Source organism: Peromyscus maniculatus, chromosome 19 (genome assembly GCF_049852395.1).
Source record: "Peromyscus maniculatus bairdii isolate BWxNUB_F1_BW_parent chromosome 19, HU_Pman_BW_mat_3.1, whole genome shotgun sequence".
NCBI classification, from domain to species: Eukaryota; Metazoa; Chordata; class Mammalia; order Rodentia; family Cricetidae; genus Peromyscus; species Peromyscus maniculatus.
Genome location: NC_134870.1, coordinates 61,929,746 through 61,956,971, shown reverse-complemented (window position 1 = coordinate 61,956,971; position 27,226 = coordinate 61,929,746). Strand labels below are relative to the sequence as shown.

The 27,226-nt window shown below is 42.3% G+C and overlaps 1 protein-coding gene across 2 annotated transcripts in view; it reads right to left on the bottom strand.

Moving 5' to 3' along the window:
• Positions 1-22,448: 22,448 nt before the first annotated feature.
• Positions 22,449-27,226, bottom strand: part of Mbd2 (methyl-CpG binding domain protein 2) — a 63,033-nt gene continuing 58,255 nt past the window's right edge. Inside the window, exon 7 of one of the 2 annotated variants that reach the window (XM_076555469.1) lies at positions 22,449-23,301. The gene's annotated coding sequence lies outside the window, so the exon portion shown is untranslated. Of the gene's footprint in view, positions 23,302-25,561; positions 26,032-27,226 lie in introns of those variants that run through there. The other variant, XM_006970128.4, reaches the window with a different exon arrangement.

Sequence of the window (27,226 nt, the reverse complement as noted above, 5' to 3'; positions counted from 1 at the left end):
TGTACCTCACGTTGCTATTTTAAGGTTTCCCTCTCCAATGATTTAGAGAGCTCCTTAAAACCACAAATCACCCATAGGTTCACCAGGATTTAGCTTCCAATCAATAGAAATCAGTCAGCAAAAAGGATACTCAGAATCAAAATATTGCTACTTAGAAATTTCAGATAGCTCTTCTGCAAGCTTGAAAAAAAAATCCTGAAGTAGAAAAAAAAGTCTGTGTATCAGAATTCTGGTTTCAGAGATACATCACACCAAAGTAGGATATAAACACAAAAATTCCTGTAGGATAATCTTGAATATATTTATTAAATTTTTTCTTAAGATAGCCATTTTATGCATCAAAGGAAAACTAGGGCACCTAAAACCATGCTTTTTTTCCCATTTTTTTAAGTTGATTATTTGTAAATTTCACATGATGTGCTCCAATCCCACTCATTTCCCAGTCTTTCTGTATGATCCTTCTGCCCTTATAACCTCCTCCACAAAAGAAAATAGAAATTTTTTTTAAAGTTTCACTGTAGAAGCTGCAATGTGTCATGGTGTGTTACACACACAGTGTACCCTTTTGTCCATAGCTTTACTTGCAAATGTTCATTGCAATGAGCCATTGGTCTGGATAGAGGCCTCTGGTTTCTGCTACTGTTGCACCTAGCCCATTATGCTCCATCAGGAAGGAGAGAGACAACATTTATGGGTTCCAAATTTTTTTTTAAGTTTTTCAAGACAGGGTTTCTCTGTGTAGCTTTGGAGCCTGTCCTAGAACTCACTCTGTAGCCCAGACTGGCCTCGAACTCACAGAGACCCGCCTGGCTCTGCCTCCCGAGTGCTGGGATTAAAGGTGTGTGCCACCAAATATTTTAATAAATCACTACATAAGCGGGTCACTAATTGATCGGGGCTGCAGAACAAGGACTCAGGTGCTGTTTTCCTCCTGACAGCCCCAAGCAGGGACAGAAATGGGATTTATAAGCACAAAAATTGCAAATATTTGTTTCAAGTAATGGTTACAATTTTTACCAATCAGGACTTAGAGACAGGGGCTTCCTTGAATGTTCAATCATTGTCAATCAATATACAATGCAAGCCTTTCAGTCCAACCCATCAGATTCATCTGTTCCCTCTATGGTTAGGAACAGCCATGATGTTTCTAGAGAACTTAAGATGCATAAGGACTGTTTCTATGGTTTAAGGAGAAGGTTGGTCAGCCATTGGAAAGTTCTCAGCTACCCTAGGGCTTGGGAACCTAAACTTTATTTCACACTACAGGTACGATGGAGTCAGAAGTCAAAATGGCATTACTCAGGACAAGGTGCTTTTTGTCTGCTCCTTTCACTTCACCATCAATACTGGACACTCGTCGAGACTCCTTTCAGATATTCTGTTATTGCTCTGAGTCATGGAGATCCTGCAGCTTTGGTTCTGCAGGACCGGCCCCTTCACATGTTCCAGCAGCTTATGGATAGGTTAGGTGTTGGGGTGAGCCAGCTCAAAGCCCTGGATCTGGGCTTGGGTGCTACCTGAGTTGGTCAACCAGCTCAAGGGGCACCCAAGGAGGGGTAAGGCCATCTCTCCTGTGTTCACATCACCACTAGAGTAGTTGGTAAGAACTTGGTCCAGCTCAGCATAGTACTCAGACATAACATGGCCTCAGATGGCAGCTCAGACCAAGGAGGTCCACATGGTCTTGGTTGTGATACTGGCCACAGACCCCTGCTGCAGAAGGGCCAAGTACCCAGACATGGCACTCGGCAGCACAGATATCTGTATCACCATGGCTTCAGGTGGCAGTGCAGGCCTCTCACATCAGGCTGTTCCTCCTCTCCCTAAAACAATTCTTAATACTAAATACTCTTTCTGAATCCATAGAACCTCTTTAAAGGAAAGTACAAGTAATGTTACTATAATAATATGCTTATGTGTTTAAGTTAGATACTGGCACTGTTTATTAATATGTTCTAGATACTTCCAAATATTAGAGAAAGACACAGGGGTATAGTTTTCAGATACATTTTATTAACATTATTTCCTTTGTGTAATAAATAATCTACACACATTTTGAACAATGTGAGTATCCCCCACTTTGGTGGATGGAAGGGATTGACATTTCAGGTCTGCTATTCTATTTCTCACAACAGAAATTTGCCCTCAACTTGAGGCCCATCTTTATGAAATTAGCAAAGGACTATGATTCCATCTTACTCAATGTCATATTCATGCTAGAAAGTCACATCAAGGTATGTCTTTCAGGGCAGGTAGGCTCAGACGGTCTCATGACAGTGTCTTAGAATAGTCTAAATCAGTGGTTCTTAACCTTCCTAATGCTGTGGCCCTTTAATACAGTTCCTGATATTGTGGTGATACCCAACCATAAAATTATTTTCATTGCTACTTCATAACTATAATTTGGCTGCTGTTATGAATCATAATGTAAATATCTCATCTACAGGATATCTGATATGCAAGTCCTGTGGGTCTCCCATAGGTTGAGAACTGTTAGTGTAAATAGAGTAATTCTGAGGAATGATGGTTTAAATCATTCAAACTGCTCTCTATCCCAGATAGTCTTACAAAGCTAAGGGCTACCTACAAAAACTAGAAGATTTATTTTCAATGTTGCTTTCAGAGCAAAAGAAACTGCCCTGAAACCAAAGAGATGTGACCTATAGCTGGGGGAAGGATGGCCCTCACATCATTTTCCAATACAGCATGATAGTGTCACATCAAAGAACCCAGACATGAAGTAGTTCTGGCGTCCTCTTTGTTTTAGAGCAGGGCAATAGCTGTAGGGTGCCAAAGAGCTAGAACGGCAAGCTTCCGATGTCAAGAACAAATATTGATACCAATTGCGGTGGTCAAGAGAAGCAGCAAGGCATCATCACAATGTCTGACAGGATGTGTTAAGATATGTTCTGAAAGAAAGTAAGGAGACAAAGTCTTGTCTGGCTGGAGACCTGGAAATATTTGGCTGTTGAAGATGCCAGAGTTGTTAGGTAGGAAATAGCCCTTATATGATAGATAGATAGATAGATAGATAGATAGATAGATAGATAGATAGATAGATAGATAGATAGATGATAGATAGATTGATAGATGATAGATAGATAGATAGATGATAGATAGATAGACAGATAGACAGATAGACTGATAGAAGATAGATAGATAGATAGATAGATAGATAGATAGATAGATAGATAGGTGATAGATGATAGATAGATAGACAGACAGACAGACAGACAGATAGATAGATAGATAGATAGATAGAATTTTATATGTAAGGTGACATATAAAATATATAACATATTGTTTTTATATGTAAAGTGATATATAAAATCATAAAAACAAGTTGACATACCTGAAAAAGGTGTTACATCAGACACCTATATATTTCCCTCTTGCCAGGTGACTCTAGTTTGTGTTTGTGTCAAGAGTACAAAAAAGTAATCAGCACAGAGGTTTAAAAAAAAAAAAAAAAAAGGAGGTATGAGCCATCGCATCAACTTTTATCAATTGGTGTGTCTGCTCAAAACCCCAAAGCAAGACTGCAGGACTTCTTCCAAGATGTCAGGATAGGTCACAATGTTGTTAGCCAGGAGAATGGAAGATGTGACCTCCCAGAGTCACGAACAAGGAGGAAATAAGGCACTGAGAGGCAGCCACGCAGAAGCAGACCACCAAGAGATATCCCACAGGAGCCAGACACACAAGATCCCGGTCGGAAACGGGATGCTGGCATTGCAGCATCTGTGATGCCACTGAGGGTTGTCTCAGAGGTGGGGGTGAGCACTGCTGAGGGGACAAAGGGGTAAAGGGGGGCAGTTAAAACGGGGGTCATGAGCACAATGACGGTGGACGACGCCCTCAAGAGATCACCAGTGTGTTAGCCAACGTGGTGCCACAGTGGCCCGGCCGTCTGCAAGTGTGCGTCCTGAACTTTTTCTCCTTTCATACGTCCCCACACCGGCCCCGCCAGGCCTCAATCTTAATTGATCTTTGATAGCGTCATGAAAGAAGTTAGGAAAATTTCAAAATTGAAAGACAAAAGCTGAAGGGCATAAGGCAATCAAAGGATGGGTGCAGCCCCACACCGAGGATCTTTATTCTCTAAAAGAAACAGAAGGGGGAGGCAGATAAAGAGAGGTGAAGTGACGGCTGCAAGCCTCTCCCCCTCACCCCACCACGAAGCTTTGAAAGGCGAGGAGGAGGGGACAACCTTCCAGGTTCAGACAGAAAAGGTGAAAAGCATCCTATTTGAAAACATCACCGCCAGTCTTAAGTTTCAAATTAGAGCTGCCTTTGATTGCAAATGTTTAAACTTATATTAAAGGGAAATGGGCATCAAGGGGATGGCTTCTGAAGGCAGGCTCAGCGTGAAGTAATAGGACAGTTCCCTCATTAGGATGAAATAGGGACAGAGCTATGACGGGAACCTTAAGAATCCAGTATGTTCCACCCCAGTGTTGCCATTTTTTACACTGCACTGACCCCTAGAGGCTCTGCCTTTCATTCACAGTGGGCTATGTAGCACTTAGGCGGGGAGAAAACTAGAACAGAATAATGTACAGGGTTGCTTGGCTTTCCTGCAATCAACGTGGATGTGAAGAGTAGAAAACGAAGTAAAACCCTATCTCACTGAGTGCTAGCAATTAAAACCAAGCTAATAGAAGTAAACTTTGTGAATTTCTCATGCCCTGAACACCAGCAGTTAAGCCTACTACAGCACTAATCAGACAGATTGAAAAAAGCACTTGCATTTTAAATGTGTTTCTTTGGTTTCCAGCCTTCTGTGACAGCTGAGACCTCTGGCCAGCTGCCAAGCACTCAGACCCTTCCCAATATTGGGAAGTCATGGTCCTAAATGAAGTCCTAAATGACATTGCCTTGTCATCTGCCACCTTGATTGATTTTTTTTTTTTTTTTTTTGACAAGAGGGCACAGAGTCAACAAAATGCCCGGGTATCACATACGGTTTACGTATAGCACTGTGCAGATAATCAAGCTGTATCATTGCTACTGAGGGGTGGGGTGTCACATCAAGACTTCTCAAGAATCTTGATGGAACAAGTAAACTCTAGGTTTTGAACTAACAGGCCACCCAGGCATCTGTACCCATGCGCAGAGAACAGGAAGGAAACAACACATATGGAGGAACTCTGAGTGAGCTGAAACTCTCACTGTCCTGGGGGACATGGGAACAATCACTTACTGGGGGTGGGGTACATTTTCAGGGTTACTGTGAGAGCTTAAACTTTTTTTTGTTTTTTGTTTTTTGTTTTTCGAGACAGGGTTTCTCTGTGTAGCTTTGCGCCTTTCCTGGAACTCACTTGGTAGCCCAGGCTGGCCTCGAACTCACAGAGATCCGCCTGGCTCTGCCTCCCGAGTGCTGGGATTAAAGGCGTGCGCCACCACCGCCCGGCTGAGTTTAAACTTCTTGTAGCAGAGCAATAAAAGGTCCAAAAAGGTTTGGAGTATAGGCTCTAAAATTCTGACGACCTTCCTCTGTAGCAGAGGGACTGTGGCCTTATTGTCTGCATAAAGAAGAATGGAGTTGTATATCAAGTTTTTGGAGGAAATAAACATCTCAAAGACAATAACGCCATACTCCCCCAAACATCATGCATGGGCTCTTTTATTCTTAAGCACCCCAATCTCCCTAAACAAGTCCTGTTCTTCTGAGACATATCCAGCTTTAAAGTAGTTTTGATTGTGCCTCTGGCCCTTGGCTCGGGGATATTTAATTGGAATTGGGTAGATGATACTCCTCAAAGAGAGGCCAAGTGCCATGAAGAGTTCATAGGGTCAGTGGGAGAAGCCAGATGGTGTCTGGTCTCTTCCCTCCCCGTCTGTCTTTGTCTGAACATGGAGAGTGTCGATGAGACTCCTAATCAATTTCTCTCTGGGTAGTCAGCAGTAGTCTCCCCGGGAAGAGAGACACTCTAAAGTGTTCTCCTCCATGGTGGTAATCGTTAACATCTCAAACGCAGCTAGACTCTGCAGAGGAAGACACTGAATTTATTAAAAATTGTTGAGCCTGAGAAATAAATCTCAGGTAAATCTTTTTATCCCTGTGAACTCTGTATGAAGCACTTTTAAACCTGTATGTACTATGGCCAAATATTCTTCTTTTTCTAAATAAGTGCCTCAAGGAAAAGGGGTTATATACAATGTAGACATCTGATTTGAGACCAAAAAATGAAAACATAAGATGTAATTAGAGAACTACTATGCTTAGCCAGTTGCCTACTTCATAGCCATCACAGTCGTGCCTTTGACATTGGCCCAAGTACTACTTATGGGGAACTTCAGCCCATCCTTACCCCTAATGATCTAGCCATTGATTAGGGAGCGATCTGACTTGATGGATGAGTTAGCTGAAATAATTGGATTGACAATTTCCATAGGTAAGTTCACTCACACACCATCTTGTGCCTATTAGGATGTCAGATTCAAAGAGCATCATAATTATTTACAAAATATTCTCATTTACAACTGCAGTTGTCATTCAGAAAGCATGCCAAGAACCTAAGCAAAAGAAATCCATAAATATATGAGCTCCATTGAACAATCCACCTCACCATTGGCAACCTTCCCTTTAAAGCACTCCCATTCCTATTGACTTAAGGAGCCTCGCTAAGAGTCCCTAGGTAGACAGAAATATAATACTTATGCCTTAAAGGACATCTCTTCACCCACATATATAGGGTTTTTTTAAGTATCATATTGAACACTAATTACAAAATTGTAAGATTCCATGGTCACATGTGTAAATTTTTGAAAAACTAGTAGAAAGTAGATTTCTTAAAATTTCTGAAATAAGCTATTTGATGTTGCTTTTTGCTTGCATTTCATCTGTTAGGCTCCCTTTGTCCAGGGGATGAAGGCACTTCTTGCTCTGCCCGGCATTAACAGGTAAAAGCAAGCAGAGAGAAGGCACGGAGGAGGGCACATGAGCAAGTGTCCCCATCCCAGCTCGCTTCAGGTGAAACTACTCCTTTAATGGAGTCCTTTGATCTAGAAATGACAGAACCTTGTAGTTAAAGAGGCTTTACAACAGATCTACAATCTGCCAGCATCCAAGGGAGTTTGGATCCAGGACCCCCAAAGATACCAAACTCTAAGGATGTTAAAGCCCCTTCCCCTAGAGCTGAGTATTTTCCTATGTCTGCATACATTCACAGTGTGCTGTTATCATCTCTAGGTTACTTATAATACCCAACCCAATGCATTGTAAGCATAACATAGATAGTGGTCTTACTATATTATTTAGGGAATCATGACAGGAAAAAATGTCTATTTGCACAGACATGATTTTTTTTTTTTTTTGTAAACCCACAGACAGACACAAAACTACAGGTACAGAGAGGCAATGAATGATTTTCCAAAGCCTGAAGGAAAGCAAATTGTCCAAGAGTGTTTTTTCATCCCCTTTAAAATATCAGGTCAATATAAAATGGTTCTGTCACAGTGGGGAAAACCTGATAAAGTGTTAAAGATTGTTATTCATATTGTTGAAGTATTAATGATTTGTATTCAGTTCAGAAGCAATTACCATTTTCCATACTCTCTAGTCAGACCGAAAGGTTTGATTTAAGGAGTATGATTATACAAAACAACATTATTGACAGAGTGGAGGGGGACGGTAGAGACACTAACAGCACACGTGATCTGCCTGCACTGTCAAAGCTTTCACATTGCTCTTCAGCCAGAAGCTGCAGGGGAAAATCTAAGTTATATCAACAACTATGAAGATCCCTGGATGCAAATAGCATGCCTAAGTTCTCATACCTGAGATGAGAAAGGAGAGTCAGTGGAGATTAGGAGTTCTGTCTCTGCCATTTGCCAACTTTGCTGTCTGAGTTATTTAAGCTTTGTGTGCACTCATTCCCATCTGTAAATACCACCTCTCCACAGCTGCCCTATGAGCACTAAGTTCATATTTGAAAAATACTTAGAACAGTAGCTGATACATTGGAAGATCTGTACAATACTTTATATGGGTGTGTTGAATACAGAGACATGGAAGTGCTAACTTACGTGTATGTATGTGCGTGCACATGTACATATGTGCATGCATGTTGAGGTCGAAGGATTGCAGGTATTGTTCCTCAGGAGCCATCCATCTTGTTTATTATGATAGGGTTTCTCACTGACCTAGCTCTGCTAACTGGCCACAGGGCCCTGGGTATCTTCCTCTCTCTAACAACCTGGGGCTGAGATTATAAACATGGACCGATGCACCTTGATTTTTACATGGTTCTGAGGATTGAATTTTCCTCACATACATACAGCAAGTATATTTTTCTATAGGGAAGACGTTGTGACATGAACAGAAACAACAAAAACTGTATAAGCATATTGTTCCATCTTCTGTTACTATAACCAAATACCTTAGGCTGACAACTTACAAAGAAAACGGTCTTTATTTAGCTTTCACAAGTGTGAAAGCTAAAACATATGGCATTGACTCTTATAAAGATACTTTGGGTTTATTATATCACAGCTGATAGCCTCATGAAAGAGATCTGTGTTGGAGGGGAAATGGTAATATGCATGCGTGTGTATCATCTTATTTGTCCTTTCTCTTAAAGGGGCCTCCATCCTGAAGACCCTGTCCAATCTGAACCAACAGCCAAGGGTCTCACCTCTGACCACCATAACCAGTTTATCTTTCCACCCTGTTAATACCCCATTATGAGGATTAAATGTTGCTGTGAATTTCTGAGGAGCCAAACCATATTCAAGCCATGGCAATCAACCATTAAGGCCTGCACCCTTGAAGAGTGTGGTGGAAAAGTGGGTACAATGTAGAGCACAGTAAGTCCTGACATGTGCTTTTAGTATGTTTATGAAATGCAGAGTCCATTGAATCTAGATAAAAATCCTTGCATTAAACTGAAATTATATATACAGTTAAAATATGCTAATACGAGGAATTTTAATGAAAAACAACATCACATCACCAACTAAGGTATGGTATCAAGTATGTAGGATATTAAAAACTAGGTTGGATTGCCAAAAATGAGTACTCCAAGATTCTAAATTCATCTTGAATTTAGAGATAGAAACTTCAAAGAAGTAAGTACAAATGAAGTCACTGGGGAGTGTTAACCTGACCTTTGTCCTTAGCCGAAGAGCACTTAAGACATAGATGGCATCAGAAAAAAGACCATGTGAGAAAGCACAGAAGATGTCTTAGGGTTTCTATTCCTGTGAGAGACACCATAACCACAGCAACTCTTATAAAGGAAAACATTTCACTGGGGCTGGCTTGCTTATAGTTCAGAGGTTTAGTCCACTATCATCGAGGCAGGACGCAAGGCAGCACACTGGCTGACATGGTAATAGAACAGAGAGTCCTTACATCTTGATTCAAGGCACCAGGAAGTGAAGTGAGACACTGGGCATGGCTTGAGCACAGGAGACCTCAAAGCCCTCCTCCACAGTGACACACTTCCTCCAGTGAGGGCACACCTACTCCAACAAAGCCATACCTCCTAATAGTGCCACTCCCGTTCAGGGCCATTTTCTGTCAAACTGCCACAGAGGAGAAGACCACCTGCAATCCAAGGAGAAGTCTCAGAGCCATCCCACTGACCCAGTGAGCTTGGACTCCCAGCCCTCAGAACCTTGAGGAGACAAATGCCTGTAGTGCAAATCTCTCTTTCAGCCGCTCTAGGAAATTAGGACATAGAGTAGCAGAGACAGTGGGCGTGGTCACTGCATTTTTGGAAGACCGTTGCTTCATGCTTGATGTCAAGCTATCAGAAAGCCAGGATGAAGCAGCAAATTCTACCAATTGCCATCATGAAGTCTACTTAAAAACTTTCTTTGAAAATGCTACATACTTTGAAGCACCAAAAATATTATAGCTGTGATACTTATGAGTCTCCCAGTGAGCTAGTAATAAATACAGACCTTTTTGTAGCCAGACGTTATACAACTGTGTAAGAGGGAAATTTTTCATAGGCAGGAACTCACAAATATGAGCAACATAGATGTAGGTACATATGTTTGGGAGAAACTGCAGCTGGCCTTTGTCAAAATACTAGTCAAGTTTGGCCAGAAGCAGAAGCTGTGTGTTCCCCGCACAATGTTTGTGCCAACACCATGCATAAGGTAGGGGGTAGGATATACAAAATATGAATGTTGACAGCACGTTGATTCAGGACATCATAGCTCAGTTCTCTGAGCACACCTTGTTCTCCTGTGTGAGAACACATCTTGAAACTAAGCCTTTCGTGTTGCAGAGCTAACAGGAAGAAAAGAGGAAGAAGAAGAGGAGAGGAATGTAAGAAGAAGAGAGAGCATTCCCCTGATACACCATTATAAGCAAGAGCTCCACGTGAACACTGGAGAAGGCTCGGGACAGACTGTCTGAATGAGTGCTAAATTTCAATAGATCCACACAAGGGGTGTGTTAGAAATTGAGCAGTGACTTTTCCCCTGATTCATGAAGCGTATTTCATTTTAAGTATTTAGTGGACATTGATGAATGAGTTTGCAATGCTCACCTTAAATTCTCCTCCATAAAAAACCAATCAGAAACTAGCTTGCTTTTACTTTTTAATATTATTCTTAGAAAGAATACAACATCCAAGGAAGATACGAAATCGATGATTTATTCTCAAGAGTCTGGGGAGTTTCCCATTTGTGCTGCCTGGGTCATTACCTCAGCTTGGCACATCTAAACCTGACTTATCTGACAGCTAGCAAAAAAAAGTGAAGGTAATGATGCTTTTTCTCTGACCAGACTAGAAAAACTGAAGAAATAAAGCAAGTCACTGCAGTAAGGACATATGATGCAAAAAAAAAATCATATCTTCCAAGATATCTAAATACGGCACATTGCATCGTGGAACTGCTGTCCCTGTTCTTTTTCGAGCTTTGACACAAAGTTTTGTTTACACATATCATTTCATTATCTTTTAAATGATTAAATAAAAGCTGAGAAGCCATTAGTAATTGATGGCAGCTAGGAAAGTGAGTTAGTCTTTGGGGTTGTTGCCAGGTTGCCCAGTGTCCAGTAGATGGCGCCACACTCAAGTGCATATAGGAGGCACTAATTGGACACGGTGAGGGTGTGTGTGTGTGTGTGTGTGTGTGTGTGTGTGTGTGTGTGTGTGTGTGTGTGTGTGTGTGTGTGTGTGTGTGTGTGTGTGTGTGTGTGTGTGTGTGTGTGTGTGTGTGTGTGTGTGTGTGTGTGTGTGTTAAAATAAAAGAGAGACAGAGACAGAGAGAGAGGGAAGAAGTTAGGATAAAGATGAGTTGAGTTTCCCTAAAGGAGTTAGATGGACTGGGGAAATCATACATTGTGTGTGAAACTCTCAAAAAATAAATAAAAAAGAATGCTTCCATGCCAAGTCCATTTTCTCACTGTTAGACGCCTCCTCCCACTCCTAGTCCCCCCCTTCTCAGTCTCCATTCCCACTGACTATAAAGGTCATATCCTCTCTCTTGGTTGGGAACTTCCACAAGCATGTTCCCAAGAAGGCAACTCTCTCACTTGAACACAACCCACTTTCTCTTTTAAGATTTATTTATTTATTATGTATACAGTGTTCTGCCTGCCAGAAGAGGGCACCAGATCGCATTACAAATGGTTGTGAGTAACCATCTACAGTGACTCCCCCCGGTTTTGGCGAGGATGAGGCGACTCTGATTCCCAGAGAGCTAACTAACGGAACAGTGAAAATGGATGCTGGCACCACGCTGCCCAGGTTCAAACCCTTGCCGCTCTGCCTTCCAGCCCAGCTGTGTGGTTCCAGGGCACTAGGACTCGGTGTCCTCATCTGCAAAAGCCAGAAGAGCAGGAACTCTTTCTGGGTCGCTGTGAGTGTGAGCTGAGGCTCTACAGATGCTTGGCGCTAGTCGAGCACCATGAGCTAGGTACCATGACCGGAAGCTGCTGAGCTCGGCCCGGCTGGTGTGCCTGGGCCATGGAAACAGACACATACTGGCGCCGTAACAGGAAGGAGAGCAATGTCCAGCCTGCATGGATCTAGCCTGTGTCACTTCCCAGACAGGAAGGCCCTGTCGCTGCGGAGGTCGCTGCCTTTTCTTCAGTACATATTTTAATGAAGTCACGGCGGTGGCCCTAACTATTTATGTCCCTTTCTCTCATTTGCAACTTCATACAAAGTTCTCAAATTAACTGTCTCTGTTGAAAAAAAATATCCCTGTGTTAAATTCAGTTATATTTTATTTTCTAGACCAGCTTGACAATTTCCCGTTATTTAGGATCACCATGGAGAAAACAATCAAATGTCAGCCTTGTTTTCCTTCCTTATTAACCACAAACCACATCCCAAACCATCCAAGAAGACAAAGAAGCTGGTTGGTCATCACAAAAGAATAAGAAATTACAGCTGAAATGTATGTAGTAAGGACTATTCTCTCAGGACTTGTAAGTTCCACATTTGACAACCAGAAGCCAGAGCTATCCAGAGAGTGGACACAGACCGAGAAAGGCCAAACATCCTTTCTCAACTCATTCAGAAAGGGCCAGATCAGCTGCATGTGGCCCGTCTGTCCGTGGTACAGCAGACGGCTTAGCATGGGGCCTGCCTACCCCTGTTTACATAATTTTCAACCACCAAGAAATTCTAAACACATGATGAAGCCCCAAGATAAGAAAAGGGTCACTTTGGGGTGGATGGGTGGAGGAGGAGAGTACTAAAATCGACTACTGGAAAATGGGGAGGGCATTTTGGGGTCAGGTAAGAACCTGGCACAAGGGAATCTCCCAAGAATCCTCTAGGAAGACCCCAGCTTGGACTCCTCGCAATATCAAATGTGTAACCTGAACTGGCCATCCCCTGTGAGCAGATTGGTGCCTAGCCCAACTGTCATCAGAGAGGCTTCCTCCAGAAACTGATGGAAACGAACACAGACCCACAGCCAATCATTAGGCAGAGTTCAGGGAATCTTGCAGAAGAGAGGGAGAAAGGATTGTAGGAGCCAGAGGGATCAAGGACACCACAAGAAAACTCAGAGTCAACTAACCTGGGCTCAAAGGGGCTCACAGAGAGCAAACTGACAACCCCGGGGCCTGTGTGGGACTGACCTAGGCCCCCTGCATGGATGTTACAGATGTGCAGCTTGGTCCTCTTGTGGGACTCCTAACAGTGGGAACAGGGGCTGTCTCTCTTTTACAGGCTTTTGGGACCCTACTCTTCATACTGGGTCGCCTTGCCCAGCCTTCATACATGGGGGGGGGGTGCTTAGTTTTGTTGCAAGATGATGTGCCATGTTTTGTTGATACTCATGGGAGCCTGCCCCTTCCTAAACATAAACGGAGGAGTGGATTGGTGGGGGTGGGGGAATGGAGAGAGAGACTGGGAGGAGAGGAGGGAGGAGAAACTGAGGAGGGATGTAAAATAAATAAATATATTTAAAAAAGAAAGAGGTCACTTGAAAATGCTCAATAAGGAAATGTGAAATCAAATACCAGGGTCACGTTATATCTCCACCGAGACATTTTATTACCCTCCTCTCTAGTCCCACAGTGATTCTGACTAGTAAGGAATTAGGCTGGGGACAATGATGCTTATATGTCTCTGACACAACTTTTATAGTCTTTATGATTATAGGGAAGTGTGTACAAATAAAAGTCCTTGTTTTAACCATTTAGGTACATACACACTTCATCAGACATTGGTACATTCACAGTGTTGTACAAGTGTGCTGGTAACAAATGTTAGAGATCAATGACTCTGTAGAAGGGTTTATTTTAGGTAGTGGTTTCCGAGGTCTCAGTCCACAGCCCTATGGCTCCATTGCTTTTGTACCTATGGCAAGACAACAAAGCAAGACAGGGAATGCCTGCTGAGACAAAGCGGGCACTTTATGGTGGCTGAGAAAGAGAAGAGGGTGGCTCCCACTATGCCCTCTAAGAACACCCCCCCCCCCTCCCCATGACATACAGCCCTCTGCTAGGCTCCACAAACTGAAGCTTCCACCAATTCTCAATAACACCCCTCAGGGGACTAAGCCTCTAACATTCGGCCTGAAGAAGATACTCTACATCCCAACTGTAGCAGCAGCCATCACCATCCTCTACCCCAGAATCCTTTATCTTCCCAAGCTAATACTTTGTATTATTAAACACTAATTCCCTATTACCCCTTTCCCTCTGTCCCTAACAATCACCATCCACCATTCTTTATCATTTGAGTCAAGAGAGCCTCATGACATTTGTATTTTTATGACTTGCTTATTTTTATCCAACACAACTTTTGAAGTATCACTTAAAAGACTTTTGGATAATGCCTGCTTGCCTGCCACTGACTTGAAAATTCAAATACCTGCTTACTGTCCATTTTCTGTCTCCTCTGGGCTGAAAACTTGGGGTGATTCAGGGATGATGATATATAAAAGTAGTCTTAGCGCTGTGGAGATGAAACAGAGGGAAGGATTGACTGTGATTTCAAGGGCAGCCTGAACTACATAACATGACCCTGACTCATAAAAAGAACCCTGGAGAACAAAGATTTGTTGGTTCATATGGGAATGAGATATCGAGTGATTGGATAGGAATAAGGTTACACAGAACATTGCTCTACTTAGTTACAATCATCAGCTTGACACAGTCCAAAGCTATTGGGGGAGGGGGTGTCTCAGTTGGGAGACTGCACAGATTTAATTGACCTGTGGCCTTCATTTATGACAGATATCATAGGTCCCATCCCACTATGGGCAGTGCCATCCCCGAGCAAGGAGCCCTGGGATGTGCTGACGTTAACTGAGCAGGAAACAAGCAAACAAGTGAGCCTCATTCCTCTGTGGTTTTGGATCCGGGTTCCTGGCGTGAGTTCCTACCTTGGCTTCCGTTGACAACAGACTATGACCTGTAAGCTGACATAAGCCATTTCCTCCCCAAGCTGCATTTGGTCGGGTGTTTCTCAGAGGAATCGAAAGCAAACTGAAGCAAACGCCTACTCCAAAAGTATTGTAGTTAATGCCCAGGACTAAGTCACACAGCATTAGTGACGGGAAATGCAAAGGTCAGCGAGGGTCAGACTTTAAAGGAGAAAGCGTTGTAAAGCATGGGTTGGATGACTGTGTTCAGGAAAAGAGAACTAGGAAGAATCTGAGATGAGGACTGGAGGAAGATCAGTGCAGACAGAAAGCTTGGGAGAGGAAAAGGGAGCCCTCAGAGTTATGGGTCACCCAGCATGCCTGTCCCTCCCTACCCTCCCCAGCCACACTCTATGCACCAGCCCCTGGGATACATCAACTTGCCCAGCTTCCTGGAGCGCCTGATCTCTGGATATTTAACCAGAATTTTGTTCAGACACTGTCTAAGTCTCTGACAATGGTCCTATTACTAAGTCCTTTCACTCAGTAGCTGAGTAACAGTCTCTTAATGGTCCCTAGCCATGATGCCAGGAAGTGGCTTTTGTTTACAGAGTCATTTCCTGTTTTCATGACTGTCTCTAACACAATCCACAGCATAAATTAAGATGAACACATGCCACACTAAAGGAAAATGAGGAATAGTTAGATTGCCTCTGTGTGTATTTGACTTAATGTGAATCCAGGGCTTTGCTATGCAGAGAACATCAAGCTTTTCCTTTGTTTGATCCTCTTAGCAATAAATAAATCTTCTAGAATTTATTGATATTAGTTGTGGTAAAAAACAGACTATAGTAATGACTTTTAATCGATGAATCGAGTGAACTTCTAACACACAGCGTGATTCCATTTAAGTGACATTCCAGGGAAAGGAAAACAGGAAGTTGGGTAAGTCCATGAGGCAGGAAATAGGTAGACAAAACAGCCTGAGAAGATTCTGGAGAGGGGTGAACAACTGTACGCAGTCACAGTGGAGAGCAAATGACTACTTACCAGCACTCAGAACTGAGCATCAATGCCCCCTGAATTTTAGTCTGTGGTTGTGAAAGTAAATACACATTCTTCAAGTCCGAATGGTATTTTGCCTCCTCAGGTACACAAGAGGACTTTGAAACTCTGCACCCACATACCCCACACGCCTCCAGAGATTAACATTTATAAAGACAAAATAAAATGCTCAGATATTTCCATGTAGCCGTTAAATGAATCACTCTGGGACAGGGTTTGTCTTAACTGACATTTGTCAGGCATTGGAGAATTCTTAGCAATACGCCTGACCTCTGTCCACTCGATGGGGCAATAAACAGCCTCACCCTTCTTCCCCAACTGTAAAAACCAAAAATGCTTAGGTGTTGCAAACCTCTCCTCAGAGGGAGGTAGCAAGTGCCCTAGATGAAGTCACTATTTCAGACTAAAACTTAGAGATATTTTATAGTTAGAGGTGCCAAACTATATTGTATGTTTTAAAGGAAATTAGAGAACTTTCTAGAATAATGAGTAAAGAGAAGGAGAGAAAGGAGAAAGACTGATTCTGACTTTTATGTTGACTTTGGAATTTCAGGCCTTCCCAGATACAATGACAACACTGTAGAAATAACATGTCTGAACATGTGACCTCCTGTCCTGATGCCCTTATCTTGTTAAGATTAGAATCAAGAAGATGCCGATCCAATCTGGAAGATGGTTGCATTTAAAAAGTAAGAAAGAAGAGATACCTGTGTCTCTAATTGCTGTGATTAGTAAGTAATCCTTGCTGCTCTTTACCGGGGGGGGGGGGGGGGGGGGGGGGGGGGATCAGTTACTCTGCCCTTGCTTAGTATCAAACCATTCATTTGTTCCAGATTAAGAAAAACCAAAATGATGGAATATTAACTGTCTAGTTCAGGATGAAAGAGCAAACGATGCTCTTGTTTTTTATGTGATCACTGTGAAGATGTATTCCTGCCTGGGAAGGGTGGAGCTGACCAAGAAAGCTCTGGTGGAATAGCATTAGATGCTAACTACGGCCTGGCCAGAATATCTAAATATCAGCTTGATTATCAACAGTGTCTTGCTGAAGCCCCTAGGAAGAGCCAGGTTAGCATCTGCTACCAAAATTCTTATCACAAAATACTCAGTCTAAAAACATGCCTTGCCCAAGGAGAGGACTGGCTTTTGTTGTTGACATCTTGGCAGGGAGGAGCAATGGTCCTAACTCCTGTCTAGTGATGCTATTTTTTCAGGTAGGGCCTGATCACAGTGAATTTTAGAATGAGCCAACCATATCTCAGAGTAACAGTGTAGTCATTGGCCATTTGAGAAAGACAAACTACCTGGCTAATGGTGAGAGTCTGAGTTATACGATAACAGTCAACCTGGAGACAAAATTCAACCTCATGAGAAATCAGTCTCTCAGAGTTAACCATGCCTACACAGTGAGAAAACACCATATGCCACAGCTCAAGGGACTCCCTTGGTTCACACTGTCCCACATGGATTTACCCTGTACCAGGTGAGTAGTGATTCTCACAGAGGATAGTGGAGGGCCCCCAAATCCTCACAGATGTGCTCTCCGATGGGTCTCGTTGGTGAGTGTTGATCTGTGCTCACTCTCAGTAATACACTGCAACTATAAATACGATCGTTTTTAGTGGAATACTTTCAATCCGTGCCGCAAATTATCAGAAAGAGCTGGCTTTGAAAATTCCCTGGACTTGCCATTGGCGGCAAAGGGAAGAGAGTCTTAGGCAGGCCTGTAGCTTCAAGCTGTCAAATGCCAAGTCCTATAGGAGTTCACAGTGTTGTTCCTTTGAGAAACCCTGGGAGATCTGGCCAATGTAGTCACATACAACGTGACAGGAAGACCCACGCTGCTGAGAAGGGACAGATGGAAGAGAGAGAGAGACCCATTTGACAAGCCATTTGAAAAAGAAATGCAGTTCCCTGGGGCTTAAAGAAAACGTAGGGCTTGGACAGACTAAGAGAGAGGGGTACTTCTACAAATACAGGATGACATATAGAAGCCGAGCAGTGAGGAAAACAGGGCACAAAAGAACAGTTAGGCAGCTCAAAAGAGAAGATGCAAACAGGTGCTGCTGTGGTTGACTCCCCAGCCGCCACATCACACCCACGATTAATCTCAGCCATCTGGCTAATTCCAAAGCCCTTTCTCAGGGACGAGCTTAGCCGTGGGCGTGTTACCCAATTCTAGCCAATGAGATATAGAGAAGCCGGGACAGGCAAGGTGTCTGAGGACTTCAGTGCTGGCACAAAAGAATAGAAGCTGTAAGTATGAGCCAAGAGAGTAGACAACATAAAGAGCATTTGAGAAAGGTCTGGGGACAAAACACGGCATGGAGTGAAGGCTGGAAGAACCGGAGGCCATGCCAGAAGTGGTGGCGCACGCCCCAGCACTCGGGAGGCAAAGGCAGGCAGATCTTTGTGAGTTCGGGGCCAGCCCGGTCTACAGAGTGAGTTCCAAGACAGCAGGGCTACACAGAGAAAAAAGAAAGAAGGAAGGAGGGAGGAAAAGAGGGGAGGGAGGGAGGGGGAGAGAGAAAGAGAGAGAGAGAGAGAGAGAGAGAGAGAGAGAGAGAGAGAGAGAGAGAGAGAGAGAGAGAGAGAGAGAGACTGGAGGCAGCCTTGCCGATGAGGTCATCACTGTAGTCCAGGCAGGGGTTAACAAGGCCCTGCATGTAAGCAGCAGCTGTGAACAGCTGTAGAGTCATGACAATTAGAAGCTTTCCCGTGCTGGTTAGAGTTCAAAAAAACTGAGCCTTAAATTCATGTGACAGTCAGCTCTTAGGAAAGCCCAAAGACACACATTCGGGCACCAGTTATATAACACACAGTATGCAAACTATTGTTAGGATTGGAGCGAGGACTTCAAAAGGTCATTGAGAGCATGGGCTCCTGCTGGCCTTTCATGCTTGGTTTTGGTCACACAGAAAAGATGAGAAGTTTTCGTTTTTATTTGGGAATAGGAGCAAAGTTTAGTTTGGTGCATTTGAATTAAAGAGTACTAAGTAATCATGTTGTGTTTTTAAAACCCTTAGTTGTTAAGTGTGTTTTTCTTCCCTAAATCTCTGAGATTCTGAATCAGGGAAACTCTCCAAGTAGCTAGAATTATCTTTCCTCTTCAAGACTGGCTGTTTTCCTCTTGTGTGTTGATTTTAAGAATATGGCAACAAATTATGAAGAGATTAATTCTCTAAGAAATCAAAGATTGTTACTGCTACAGTTTAATTATAAGTCCTCCCAAAATCTGTATATTAAACCCTCGCTCATGGGCTCACAGGGTTATGGGGGCAGGCAGGACCTTCAGAAGCTGAGAGGAGGAACCAGGTCACTGGGGATGTCCCCCTTGAAGGGGACCTCTGAATCCTGACTTCCCTTCTGTTTCCCAGACATTGTGAATGGGCAATCCTTCACCACTTGTCCGCCACCAAACATACATGTCCCAACGACAAAGGCCCAAAAGCTGAGACCTCCAGGACCAGGAAGGCAAGTCAATGCAAGCCCTCCGGCTTGTAAAGTGATTATCTCAGCTTTTGTCCCAGTGGTGGGAAGCTGACACCTCACCATCACAATTCACTGAGTGAATCTCCGGATCCGCTGTTTTTAACTCACTGAGTAACACTGTTTCTTTCTGGTGTTTGTGTCTCAGTGTTAGGTGACTAATCCATCCCTTTCTCACAGCAGTGACAGAATTCTAGTTTGTACCATAAAGTCACATTTGAAGGGGTTTTTTTTTTCCCTTATAGTCACAGCTGCAATATTTTTCCTCTTGATCAACATTATATTAAGTCATTCTATAATTAGGGAAGACAGAGGAGGAAAAGAAGGGGGCTTTAAAAGATGTGAGGCCAGCAAGTAAAAGTTTTAGCCAAACAAGACTAATGACCTGAATTCAATTTCCGGATCCCATTATGGAAGCAGAGAACCAATCGTAAAAGTTGTCCTCTGACCTCCTCACATATACCATGAAATGCATGCAGAAGCATAGGTACCTGCGCACACACACACACACACACACACACACACACACACACACACACACACACACTTGACTTTTTTTTAATGAAAAATTGTTTTTTATACAATATATTCTGATCATGCTTTTCCCCTCCCCCCAGCTCTTCCCAGATCCTTCCAATCTCCTCATTCACCCAGCTCCCCATCTTTTCTCTCTCTTGGGGATTTCCAAGACAGGATTTCTCTGTGTAACAGCCCTGGCTGTCCTGGAACTCACTCTGTATACCAGGCTGGCCTCGAACTCACAGAGATCCACCTGCCTCTGCCTCCCAAGTGCTGGGATTAAAGGTTTGACTCACCACCTCCTGGCCACACCCTTTCTCAAAAAAAAAAAAAAAAAAAAAAACAAAGAGAAATAGGCACACATATAGACCCCCCCAAAAAAACTGAAACCAAAATATACAAGTAAAAGACTAAAACACAAAATATGCCCAACCAAAGCAATTTGAGACACAATGTATACAAAAATATCACTGAGTTCACTTTGTGTTTCTACGCCTGAGCCTGGGGCCCACCCTGAAGTGTGACTAACATACTCTGGGATACTCTGCTGAGGAAAACCAATTTTTTTCTTTGCAAGTAGGTATCAATTATACATAGCTTCTTGGTTAGGGGGTGGCAGCCCACAAGTGTGCACACATGTGCATACTTAACACACACACACACACACACACACACATACACACAAAAAAATAATTTGATTCTTTAAAATGAAGCAATTCCCATCATCAACTGTACATTCTGCCATGTGGTAATTGTAGGGTTTCTCACAAGTTTCGAACGTCTCCATTTTCATACAACTAGTTGTTGGGACTGAGGTCTCTTTTTAAGTCACACTGTGCCTTACTATCACTTTGACAGCTCCCTAAATCATACACACACAACCCCACTTCAAGTCCTCTCAGTAAAAGGAGTATACACCCAATCAATAAAAATCGAGGTAACTCTCCCAAAAGCAATTCTAGCCCTTTAAAATTACCTAGGGCTTTTTGGTGTTTGGTTTTTAATTTACTTGGGTTTCATTTTGTTTTGTTTGTTTAGAAGGAAGACATTGCTACCATTCATAAAATATTTTAGCATGTGTGGAACACAAGGTAAGCCTGCAGCACTCATCCCCTGAATTAAGGTAGAAATTAAGATACAAATGAGTTAGACTGTGTGACAGGGTGAAATCACTAGCCCAAACTTCATGATTCCTAGAGCAACCCTTGATGCTCATTGTATTTGATTCCCTGTTGAGAATTCCACAGGGCAGAAATGGCCTCAGAAGGACACACATTCTTAAAAGTATTCATGTTATGGCAACACACTGGCAGCCTCCTTAACTCCAGAAACAAAAGGAAGCTCTTCGTGGGAGCAGTGGTCTTCAATCCTTTTAACATCCTCTCAAAATTAATGGCCTGTATCCCAAGCTTAGGTTTATTTACAACTTGATCACGTGGACTACTCTGCTGATATATACATAGTAAAACAGTTAAATATAGAAAATCCCCAAAAGATGAAATGAAAAGAAATGTTGAGTCAAATACTCCTACTCTCAATGGATGAGTTAGCACATGTCCTACATGCATACCCAACTTAAGTATTCTTTCATCAGGGCTTACAGTCCAATTACATCTTGCTATAGAACTCAGAGAACTGGCAAAACCTAAAAATATCAGCCAAAGTACCCTAAATCCCACATACAAATAATCCCCAACATTCTGTTAGAAGAATTATGCTTAGGTAAGAAATCATCCTTGTAAAAGATTTATCAGCGAAGAATCCTCTGTGAAAGCTTCAGCTAGTCACACACAGGAGCAGCAGAGTCCCTCTGCCTGGCATCAGCTTTCAGGTAATAGGCATGCAGTACCCATAATGTGTTGTTATCTGTCACAGGAGATCTGGAGGCCTGAGCAAGGACAACGTGGAGAGTGAATAGTTCTAGGAACAGACTGCCATATTCAAATTCACTTCCTGCCCCATGCTAATTTCCATAAACCATCTATGTATCTGGGGCTTAGATTCCTTAACTCTTAAATGAGAATAAAAATAGACACCTATTATACAGTTAAAAATTCAAAGATGGTGAAAATGTTAAGTTGTAAAAAGTTATATAAATGTAAGAAGAAATAAAACTTTTCCCATTTGTCATCTCTTAAAAAACTAAACTAAAAGATAATTATTATAAAAGAGCATATATTCTGCACAAGTTAATTATTTTTTCGTGTCTCAGAATACCTGCATTCCAAGTCCCAACCCCATAGCTCCTCTTGGCATACCCTGGTGTAACTGACAGATGTTCCCTCTGGTGGATACTGAAATGTACTGTGTATGGGGAATATATACATATATATATATATATGTCCATCCATCCATCCACCCCAGAGGTGAAAGTGAGCTCACAGCATCTTCTTCTGACTTCTAGAGGACCCAGGCAGTCCTTTGTATTCCCAGGCACAGCAGAAAGACTGGGCAACTGCTTTAGTAGTGGTGAAGGCCTATAAGAGTTATGCTCTGTTCTGGAGCCCTGCAAAGTCTTTTGTGTCCAGGAAGCCAGAGCTGTCCTTCATGGATTAAGTCATTGACAATGATTTACACAAATATTTTTTAAAGCTTCAAAATTTATTGCTATACATTTCCTCATAGCATTCACTATGGAAATAGTGCAAATATATTTTGAACTCTATAGCATTTGAAAGATCACAAAGCTTTTGATATCTTTTGCAATCATTTATGAAGATCTATATTAAACTTGTATTATTTTTAAAATTTAAACAATATAACATTCAAAGAGATTATATAATGCTTTCTAGAGGAAAAAAAATTCTGGAAGCCATTGGGCACTCTCTGTCTTGATAAAACTTGGTTTTCTAACTGTATGAGTCTTTATTCACTCACAAACTCATTCAACAAATACTTATTGACAAGCACATTGCAGGCATTATTCAAGGCCCTGGGGGGCTCTAAGATGGAAAGACACCAGCTCTGCTTTTACGTTGATTACAGGTCATTTCAGAGACAGACATGCAAAACATTTTTTACAATACAATAAAGTGCCTCCACAGAGGTATTTACAAAATACAGTGGGAACTTGGACAAGGGAAAGAGCATCTGCCTGGAGAAATGGGGGCAACAACACGGACAAAGTAGCCATTGAGCTGACACTTACCCATGACCAGAAACTTGCCATGTAGACCGGCAGGCAAGGGGAAGGGAACACACAGGTGTAGAGACACCAAAGCCCAGCAGAACTTCAAAGGAGCAAGTGAGGTGTCTTTTCTTGAAGCGAATGGCAATGGGGACAGTAGCAGGGTGAGGCTACAGCTACAAGATCAGAGTCTTTTGACCATTCTTCCTATTTTTTTTTTTTTCTTTTTTGAAACAGACTCGAGTGCTTGTCTGATTACATGCAATAGACGAAGTGCTGGGGAGCCTTGCTCTCACAGAGCTTACATTCTACGAAAGAGACAAAGAATCAACCAATCAAATACAGGTTTCAGAATTCCCTACAGAGAAACAGGGTACTGGAAATAAAGCTACGCACAGTCAGGGGTACCGATAAACACCTCTTAAACGCAACAGGACGACGGTGACAGCATTCTCCTGAGTGCACCAAGTGCCAGGCACTGTACCAAACGCCGTGCAAACAGCATCTCACGGAATCCTCACAACTCTATGAGGTAGGTATTGTTATTCCTGTTTCACTGAGGAGGAATAAACTCAAGGAGACAGAGGGCCCTGACAAGTCACACAAAGGCCAAGCCTAGGATAAGGTGTGGGTAACTGCAAAATTCATGTTCTGACATTGGAACCTGCATTTAAAGGCAAGTGAGGAATTCGGAGCAGGGAAGGGACATGATCACCTCTGCTTCTTTAGAGAATATCTCTGGAGACAAAAGCAGAGGAATAGAGAGAGGAGGAGGAAGAAGAAGAAGGGACTGAACAGTTGGAAGAAAGGAAGCTATTCAAAAGTCCAGAGGGAGGGACGAGGGTTCCCATGAACTTAGTGGTTGTGGAAGGAAGGATGTGAGGGGTGTGATTAACTCAGTACTTCTAACAGGACTGACAGATGCTACAAGCAAGGGAATGAGCAACATCCAGCATCATTCCTGCATTTCTGCCTTGTCCAACTGAAGTTGACTTTGAGCCAAGTTGAAGGATCCAAGATGATGGTGGGCTTGTGGCCATAAAATGATGGATTTAATTTTGAACATGTCCTGTGGGTATACTGAGCACATCACAGCCTCATGTGATGGTCACCAAGATACCACTTTATAATGGCTTTTACACACCTTGTTTCTACCTGAGCAAAGTACACAAGGAAAAACTACTAAAGCTTTGTAGTATGTACACTGTCAGTTGGCTTTCAGAAATCCGTTTATAGAAGTTTGTATAGTGGGTTGGATTGTGTTGTAAAAAGAATATATGATCCCAAGACGAGGCTGCATGTAGAGTCGGGGGCTTGGGGTAGGAGGAGAACAACTTCTGGAAAGCCATTCTAATAGTAGTCCCAGCTCTTTAAGAGATATCAAGGTTAACTCCAAGACACTTAGCCTGAGTCACTCTGATGGCCCCTAGCAGGGATCCTCTGGCTACAATCCTCCTGGAGCCTGCAAATCTGCCCATTCATCTACCAGCAGGGATGTTTCAAGAAAACTGGGGGCCTAAGGTGAAGACACAAAAATTTAATGAAATCAGAAATTCTGAGAAGTATTGTTACAGTTTGGCAATAAAGTTCAAAACGCAGAGCAGCCCAGACTCAGCCAGGCGCACAGCTCTGACAGTCCTGCTGCTCCCTCCTTCCCTGGAGGTCCTGGTGATGAAGGGTACAGGTGACACGGATGAGGACATGGTCACAACCTTGATCACACTACTTCCTTCGGGTCTGATTTTGTTTTGTTCTTTTGTTTGTTTGTTTGTTTGTTTGTTTTTGGTGCTGGGACCTGAATGTAGAGACTCGTGTATGCTTAGCATGTGTGCTCATTTAAAATGAACATAAATACAGCACAGGTCCAGTACATAAATGCATCAACTGTCCCTATGAAGCAACATTATTTGGGCTCCATTTTTCATAATTTCCTTATAGCCACTCCCTCTTGTCTTTGGCTCAGATCAACTTAAGCATGTTTTAATTTACAAAACTCACTGAATAATTTAATGCCAGTTTTAATAAATAAATACCAAGCTATTTCAATGGTAATAAAGTTAGGCTTCTAATAGAAGAGAAAAATTAATACTTTGGTCAGATACTGATTAGTAAAGCATCACACTCTGGCTCATAAAACCACTTCTTAGAGGCTGCCTCACGGTGGTAAAGGCTCTGAAGTGCTCTACAGACTTAGTGAGCTAGTGGGTATTAGAAAGGGGAAATATCCCAGGCAGAGCAAGTGCAGCTTCGGGCAGCACCTATCTAGATAGGGGCCTTGTATACATACCCAAGTCATGTCACAGGGAAGAAAGAGCCTGACTTTTGTAGCGCTATCCAAAGGACTAGTCCCAGGCAAGAGGAGAAAACTGAATGGCAGAGGCAATGTGAAGCTTCTAGTGAGACAACCCCTATGAAGAGAAGTCTGCAGGCACACTGCAATGCACCAGCTACTTCCCACCACCTCCATTTCCAAGCTAAGGCCCAGGGTCAAAGTTGAACATGGATCAGGAATGGTATCCAAGGGCTATTACTGTGTGTGTTCTTTAACAGAAGAAGTTCCAATCAGTCTGTGAATATAATCATTTATTTGTCTTTACAGTGACGATGAAAGAATGTACAGGTATCTTCTTTCAATAAAGTATAAAAATCTGTTTATATACAGTGAAGTCATAATAATCTTTAGTGGGGAAATGTATTTGGTACTCTTGATCTGTTTATATTAAAACTGTGGGGGAAACAAATATCTCACGTAAGTGCTACATTTCCAGTAGATTGCACCTGGCATCAGAAGCTCCACTTCATTTTAAGGGTCCTGCTTGATATTATAAAAGACTAATTTTAAGTCCTAGGACTCAAAATAAACATCATTTGGAATAATAGATATATACATCAAAAATACATCTAGAAAGGCATTGGTTAGTGCTAGTAAAAAGCTCTATGTGCTCAGGTACACTTTTGTCTTACAGGCGAAACCCGGTGGAAATGTTTTAATTCCGTTTCTAGCAATTTGCTCTTGGGGAAGGTCAGTCGAAAGTTACCTGTGAAGACAGAAGAACAATGACTTCTCAGATGAAAGGTCAGTAAGACTCACTAAGAATCCCATCTTCACAGTCCTGGGAGAACACTGAGCTCCAGGACTGGATGAGGATGGCTGAACACTGTAAGTCACTGGATCCTTTAAACTCTGGTATGTCATTCTGATGACCTTTTAATACCCAGTTCACTGTCAAAGAATCATATATATTATTGCTTATACAATATTTCTGGTCTACAATTAGCTAAAACAGCATAAAAAGGAAACTCATGGGGCATATAAATAAAATATCCTAACAGACAACAGCCAAACCCAAACATATTTTTGAGACAATTCTACATAATAATGGTTTCTTGTACTTCACGGCATCTGTAGATGTGCTTGAGGCTTCTCCTGATTACCAGAGTGAGACATCACTGTGCAATTGAAACTGAACAATTGGTGTCTAATACAGTTCATTCTCAGCTGCATGTTTCAACACATTTGTTTTTGTCACTATTTCCTTTTCGTGATCATTCCTAAAATGCTTGATAGCCTGGGTACTTATCTGTAAGTGTCAAGTTTATGTCATTTAGAAGATCTTGGCACGTTTCTTAACTAGATAAATAACCTAAATAAACAAATGTGCATCATTCTTGCATATACAGAATATTAGAAAGAGCACAAACATGAGGAGGCTGGCGTGCCAAGGAAACCGAATCTTAGAAGACTCCGTCTGCTATGAGCCATGGGAAGCTGGCCAGCCCCACCTGTTATCTACCTATAAGCTAGAGCCCAGCCTCTTCTACACATAAGGATAAATGTCTAATCAGGCTGTGTAATCATGCTCCAGGACTTTATATGCATATAGGCTAAACCAGTAGGTCATGTGAATGTAATTTTAATGATTAAGAAGTATTCTAAATTTTCTACAAGCTACAAGTCTAATGGCCTGGTCTAACAATGTCTTCTTGAGGTTAGAATATAATATGCATAAGTCTATGCTTATTGAACATATAAAAATAATGGTCATTTTTTAAAAGAATTATTAAAATTCAATCATTTCTCAACAGTCAGTTTGTTACTAGTGAGATGCACACTGTGCAAGGCCATGAGCAGGGGCCAGCTCCTGTCCATGGAGGGTGGGTGCCTTAACACCTGCTTGCTAACGTGAGCTGTCTGAGTGTTGCCTACAGAGCAACCTAGAATGCAACCACCAA